The following is a 7,238-nucleotide window of genomic DNA, read 5'->3' as shown; positions in this document are numbered from 1 at the left end:
GTTAAACACGGAATCGGGACGAGCTCTGGGAAAATGGGAACTCTGCTGATCGCAAACCCTACTCCTATCAACACAACTAGAAATAGCCGTGGAGCGTGCCTGACTCTGCCTAGATGCCTCTTCACAGCCTAAGAGCTAACTACCCCTAAAGAAAGGAAACAAAGCCTCACTTGCCTCAGAGAAATTTCCCCAAAGGTAAAATCAGCCCCCCACAAGTATTGACTGTGAGTTAAGAGGAAATCACAAACACAGGATGAAATAGGCTTTAGCAAAGAGAGGCCATTCTAACTAAACAGATTGAGGATAGAAAAGGGATCTTTGCGGTCAACACAACAAACTACAAAAACCACGCAGAGTGTGCAAAAAATACCCCCGCACTGACTCACGGTGCGGTGGTGCCACTCTGCACCCCCAGAGCTTCCAGCTAGCCAGGCAGATTCATGATAGCAAGCTGGACTAGAACTTAGCAAGAAAAACCATAAGTAACAAAAGAACAAGCCGGAACTTAGCTTTTGCTGGAGTAGTCAGGACCTCAGAAAGATCCCGGAGAGATCTGAACCAGTACTAGAACATTGACAGCTGGCATGGAGTAATGAGCTGAGTGGAGTTAAATAGAGAATCCAGCCTAGCCCTAAACGAGGGCAGGTGGAGAAGGAATCTCAGAACCAGCAGCTCCACTCACAGCCACCAGAGGGAGTCCACGGACAGAACTCACCGAAGTACCATTCATGACCACAGGAGGGAGTTCGAGAATGGAATTCACAACAGTACCCCCCCTTGAGGAGGGGTCACCGAACCCTCAGCAGAGCCCCCCGGCCGATCAGGACGAGCCAAATGAAAGGCACGAACTAAATCGGCAGCATGGACATCAGAGGCAACAACCCAGGAATTATCCTCCTGACCATAGCCCTTCCATTTAACCAAGTACTGAAGTTTTCGTCTCGAAATACGAGAATCCAAAATCTTCTCCACCACATACTCCAACTCCCCCTCGACCAACACCAGAGCAGGAGGATCAACGGAGGGAACCATAGGCGCCACATATCTCTGCAGCAACGACCTATGAAACACATTATGGATGGCAAAAGAAGCAGGAAGGGCCAAACGAAATGATACAGGATTAAGAATTTCAGAAATCTTATAAGGACCAATGAAACGAGGCTTAAACTTAGGAGAAGAAACCTTCATAGGAACATAACGAGATGATAACCAAATCAAATACCCAACACGAAGTCGGGGACCAACACGGCGACGGCGGTTAGCGAAACGTTGAGCCTTCTCTTGGGACAAGGTCAAATTGTCCACCACATGAGTCCAAATTTGCTGCAACCTGTCCACCACAGAATCCACACCAGGACAGTCCGAAGGCTCAACCTGCCCTGAAGAAAAACGAGGATGAAAACCAGAATTACAAAAAAAAGGCGAAACCAAAGTAGCCGAACTGGCCCGATTATTAAGGGCGAACTCAGCCAATGGCAAGAAGGTCACCCAATCATCCTGATCCGCAGAAACAAAGCATCTCAGATAGGTCTCCAAAGTCTGATTGGTTCGTTCGGTTTGGCCATTTGTCTGAGGGTGGAAAGCCGAAGAAAAAGACAAATCAATGCCCATCTTAGCACAAAAGGAACGCCAAAACCTTGAAACAAACTGGGAACCTCTGTCAGACACGATGTTCTCCGGAATGCCATGCAAACGAACCACACGTTGGAAAAATAATGGAACCAAATCAGAGAAAGAAGGCAATTTAGGCAAGGGTACCAAATGGACCATTTTAGAGAAGCGATCACAAACCACCCAGATGACTGACATCCTTTGAGAAACAGAAAGATCTGAAATAAAATCCATGGAAACATGCATCCAGGGCCTTTTCAGGACCGGCAAGGGCAAAAGTAACCCACTGGCACGAGAACAGCAGGGCTTAGCCCGAGCACAAGTCCCACAAGACTGCACAAAAGAACGCACATCCCGCGACAAAGAAGGCCACCAAAAGGACCTAGCCACCAAATCTCTGGTACCAAAAATCCCAGGATGACCAGCCAACACCGAACAATGAACCTCAGAGATAACTCTATTAGTCCATCTATCAGGGACAAACAGTTTCTCCGCTGGACAACGTCAGGTCTATCAGCCTGGAACTCCTGCAGCACCCGCCGCAAATCAGGGGAGATGGCAGACAGAACTACCCCCTCTCTGAGAATACCAGCTGGCTCAGGAACCCCAGGAGAATCAGGCACAAAACTCCTTGAAAGGGCATCAGTCTTCACATTCTTAGAACCCGGAAGGTACAAAACCACAAAATTGAAACGGGAGAAAAACAGCGACCAACGAGCTTGTCTAGGATTCAACCGCTTGGCAGACTCGAGATAAGTCAGATTCTTGTGATCTGTCAAGACCACCACGCGATGCTTGGCTCCTTCAAGCCAATGTCGCCACTCCTCGAATGCCCACTTCATAGCCAACAACTCCGGATTGCCAACATCATAATTACGCTCAGCAGGTGAAAACTTTCTTGAAAAGAAAGCGCATGGCTTCATTACAGAGCCATCAGAACTTCTCTGAGACAAAACAGCCCCTGCTCCAATTTCAGAAGCATCAACCTCGACCTGAAAAGGGAGCGAAACATCTGGCTGACATAACACAGGAGCCGAAGAGAAACGACGCTTCAACTCCTGAAAAGCCTCAACGGCCGCAGAGGACCGATTCACCACATCAGCACCCTTCTTGGTCAAATCAGTCAACGGTTTAACAACACTAGAAAAATTAGCGATGAAGCGACGGTAAAAATTGGCAAAGCCCAGAAACCTCTGAAGGCTCTTCACAGATGTAGGCCGAGTCCAATCATAAATAGCTTGGACTTTAACAGGATCCATCTCGATAGTAGAAGGGGAAAAAATGAAACCCCAAAAGGAAACCTTCTGAACTCCAAAGAGACACTTAGATCCCTTCACAAACAAGGAATTAGCATGAAGGACCTGGAACACCATTCTGACCTGCTTCACATGGGACTCCCAATCATCCGAAAAGACCAAAATATCATCCAAATATACGATCATGAATCTATCCAGATACTTTCGGAAGATGTCATGCATAAAGGACTGAAACACAGAGGGAGCATTAGAAAGGCCGAATGGCATCACCAGGTACTCAAAATGGCCCTCGGGCGTATTAAATGCTGTTTTCCATTCATCGCCCTGTTTAATACGCACGAGATTATACGCCCCTCGAAGGTCTATCTTGGTGAACCAACTAGCCCCCTTAATCCGAGCAAATAAATCAGACAGTAGAGGCAAAGGGTACTGAAATTTGACCGTGATTTTATTATGAAGGCGGTAATCTATACAAGGTCTCAGAGAACCATCCTTCTTGGCCACAAAAAAGAACCCTGCTCCCAATGGTGACGACGACGGGCGGATATGCCCTTTCTCCAAGGACTCCTTTATATAACTCCGCATAGCGGCGTGTTCTGGCACAGACAAATTGAAAAGTTGTCCCTTAGGGAACTTGCTACCAGGAATCAAATTAATAGCACAATCACAATCCCTATGAGGAGGTAGGGTACTAGACTTGGGCTCATCAAATACATCCCGGTAATCCGACAGAACCTCAGGGACTTCAGAAGGAGTGGAGGAAGAAATTGACAACAATGAAACATCCCCATGTACCCCTTGACAGCCCCAACTGGACACCGACATTGATTTCCAATCCAATACTGGATTATGGACCTGCAGCCATGGCAAACCCAACACGACCACATCATGCAGATTATGCAACACCAAAAAGTGAATATCCTCCTTATGCGCAGGAGCCATGCACATGGTCAACTGGGTCCAGTACTGAGGCTTATTCTTGGCCAAAGGCGTAGCATCAATTCCCCTCAAAGGAATGGAATGCTGCAAGGGCTCCAAGAAAAAACCACAGCGCCTGGCAAACTCTAAGTCCATCAAATTCAGGGCAGCGCCTGAATCCACAAATGCCATAACAGAATAGGACGACAAAGAGCAAATCAGAGTAACGGACAAAAGAAATTTAGGCTGTACAGTACCAATGGTGACAGACCTAGCGAACCGCTTAGTGCGCTTAGGACAATCAGAGATAGCATGAGTGGAGTCACCACAGTAAAAACACAGCCCATTCTGACGTCTATGTTCTTGCCGTTCAGCTCTGGTCAAAGTCCTATCACATTGCATAGGCTCAGGCCTCTGCTCAGATGATACCGCCAAATGGTGCACAGTTTTGCGCTCACGTAAGCGCCGATCGATCTGTATGGCCAAGGACATTGATTCATTCAGACCAGCAGGCATGGGGAACCCCACCATAACATCCTTAAGGGCTTCAGAAAGACCCTTTCTGAAAATTGCTGCCAGGGCACACTCATTCCACTGAGTAAGCACAGACCACTTTCTGAACTTCTGGCAATATACCTCCGCTTCATCCTGACCCTGACACAAAGCCAGCAAAATTTTCTCTGCCTGATCTACAGAATTCGGTTCATCATAAAGCAATCCCAGCGCCAGAAAAAACGCATCTACATTACGCAATACAGGATCTCCTGGCGCCAGGGCGAATGCCCAGTCTTGAGGGTCGCCACGCAACAAAGAAATAATGATTCTCACTTGCTGAATAGGGTCACCAGAAGAGCGGGGTTTCAGAGCAAGAAACAGTTTACAATTGTTTTTGAAACTCAGAAATTTAGATCTATCCCCAGAAAACAAATCAGGAATTGGAATTCTAGGCTCCAACATAGGATTCTGAACTACATAATCTTGAATGTTTTGTACCCTTGCAGTGAGTTGATCTACACTAGAGGACAGACCTTGAATGTCCATATCCACACCTGAGTTCTGAACCACCCAGAGTTTAAGGGGAAAAGAAAGGCAAAACACACTGCAGAGAAAAAAAAATGGTCTCAGAACTTCTCTTTTCCCTCTATTGAGATGCATTAACACTTTGTGGGCCAGCTGTACTGTTATGGACCTGGTGGTTAGGTGCACCAGGAATGACCTGATAGTTAAACACGGAATCGGGACGAGCTCTGGGGAAATGGGAACTCTGCTGACCGCAAACCCTACTCCTATCAACACAACTAGAAATAGCCGTGGAGCGTGCCTGACTCTGCCTAGATGCCTCTTCACAGCCTAAGAGCTAACTACCCCTAAAGAAAGGAAACAAAGCCTCACTTGCCTCAGAGAAATTTCCCCAAAGGTAAAAGCAGCCCCCCACAAGTATTGACTGTGAGTTAAGAGGAAATCACAAACACAGGATGAAATAGGCTTTAGCAAAGAGAGGCCATTCTAAGTAAACAGATTGAGGATAGAAAAGGGATCTTTGCGGTCAACACAACAAACTACAAAAACCACGCAGAGTGTGCAAAAAATACCCCCGCACCGACTCACGGTGCGGTGGTGCCACTCTGCACCCCCAGAGCTTCCAGCTAGCCAGGCAGATTCATGATAGCAAGCTGGACTAGAATTTAGCAAGAAAAACCATAAGTAACAAAAGAACAAGCCGGAACTTAGCTTTTGCTGGAGTAGTCAGGACCTCAGAAAGATCCAGGAGAGATCTGAACCAGTACTAGAACATTGACAGCTGGCATGGAGTAATGATCTGAGTGGAGTTAAATAGAGAATCCAGCCTAGCCATAAACGAGGGCAGGTGGAGAAGGAATCTCAGAACCAGCAGCTCCACTCACAGCCACCAGAGGGAGTCCACGGACAGAACTCACCGAAGTACCATTCAACAGTTTGCCTCCTTGACTGCATGACCACAAGCTGCTATCTGCTCAGCAGTTACTGTGTATTCCTGTGGAGTTTAACAGGACACAGTCCTTTCTTTATAGCGACACTGTGAAGCAACATAGATCGCTTCTACCGCCATATAGTGCCGCCGTTTGCCAGCAGCAGGTTCTTTTCCTGCACGGTGGACCCCGGGCTGCGAACGCACCAAATAACATCTCTATATTTACTCGGTGCGTTCCGCCAGCCCTAACAGTATACTAGCGCCAGGGTCTGGCTGGTAAATGGCGGACGATCAGCGTCTACAGCGGTACATCCAGCAACTGGAGGGTAGGTTGGTTGCTCTTGAGCGCACAACCTCAGCTGTGGATGTTACCGCAGTCACTGCTCAGGCTGCCAGTGTAGCTGCAGCCAGTTTGTCCTCTGCCACCCCTGCTCCAACTTTATCCCGTCTCCTGCTTCCAGACAAGTTTGTTGGTGACAGTAAGCTATGTCGAGGATTTGTGAGTCAGTGCTCCATACATCTAGAGCTCCTGGCTGCACGTTTTCCTACAGAACGGGCGAAAGTGGGATTTATTTTAGCCATTTTGTCGGGCAGGGCGTTGGAGTGGGCAACGCCGCTATGGGAGCGTAATGATCGTGTGGTGCAGAGTGCTCCTCTCTTCCTGGATGCTCTGAAACAGATCTTTTTGGGACCTCATGTCACCCATGATACTGCGCTCCAATTGTTGGCAATAGCACAGGGTTCGTCCATGGTCAGCCAGTTCGCCGTCCAATTCCGGACTCTGGTCTCTGAGCTGGAGTGGCCAGATAAAGTCCTTATTCCGGTGTTCTGGAAAGGACTGGCAGATGATGTGAAGGATGCCTTGGCCACCAGGGAGATTCCCGCCACACTGGAGGAGCTCATTACTATATCTACCCACATTGACCTCCATTTTAATGAGCGGAGGTTAGAGTGGACCCAGTGTAGGCAGAGGTTTAAGCTGGCTCCCACCTTCGCAAGAACTCTAGGATCTTCCGTTCAAGCGTCCGACTCCCATGAGGCCATGGAGGTTTCTCGAGCGGGACCTGAGTCTCGGACCGCTCGGGTACCCGTGGTTTGTAGAAATTGCCAACAACAAGGACATTATGCACATAAATGTCCACGGTGGTCGGGTAAACGATCGCATCTAGTAACCATTGGAGGAGGTTCACTAGACACAGCGGCGTTTTCCTCCAAGCTGTCCTTCAAAGGGACAATCATGTTAGGCTCATCCTCTCTAACAGTCAAGCTTTGTGTGGACTCTGGAGCAGAGGGGAATTTCATGTCCTCTGCTTTTGCTCTGCACCATGCAATACCTCTGGTGATGCTCGCCAAACCGGTGACTGTTAGAGTAGTGAATGGGTCGACACTTCCCTCACAAATCACACACCAGACTGTCCCTTTCACGTTTTCTATGTCCCCTTCCCACCAGGAGATTATTTCCCTTCTTGCTCTTCCCAAGGGAATGGACGAGATTCTGCTGG

The sequence above is a fragment of the Ranitomeya variabilis genome, chromosome 3, assembly GCF_051348905.1.
Source record: "Ranitomeya variabilis isolate aRanVar5 chromosome 3, aRanVar5.hap1, whole genome shotgun sequence".
In the NCBI taxonomy this organism is placed as follows: domain Eukaryota; kingdom Metazoa; phylum Chordata; class Amphibia; order Anura; family Dendrobatidae; genus Ranitomeya; species Ranitomeya variabilis.
This window is presented reverse-complemented; position numbering follows the sequence as displayed.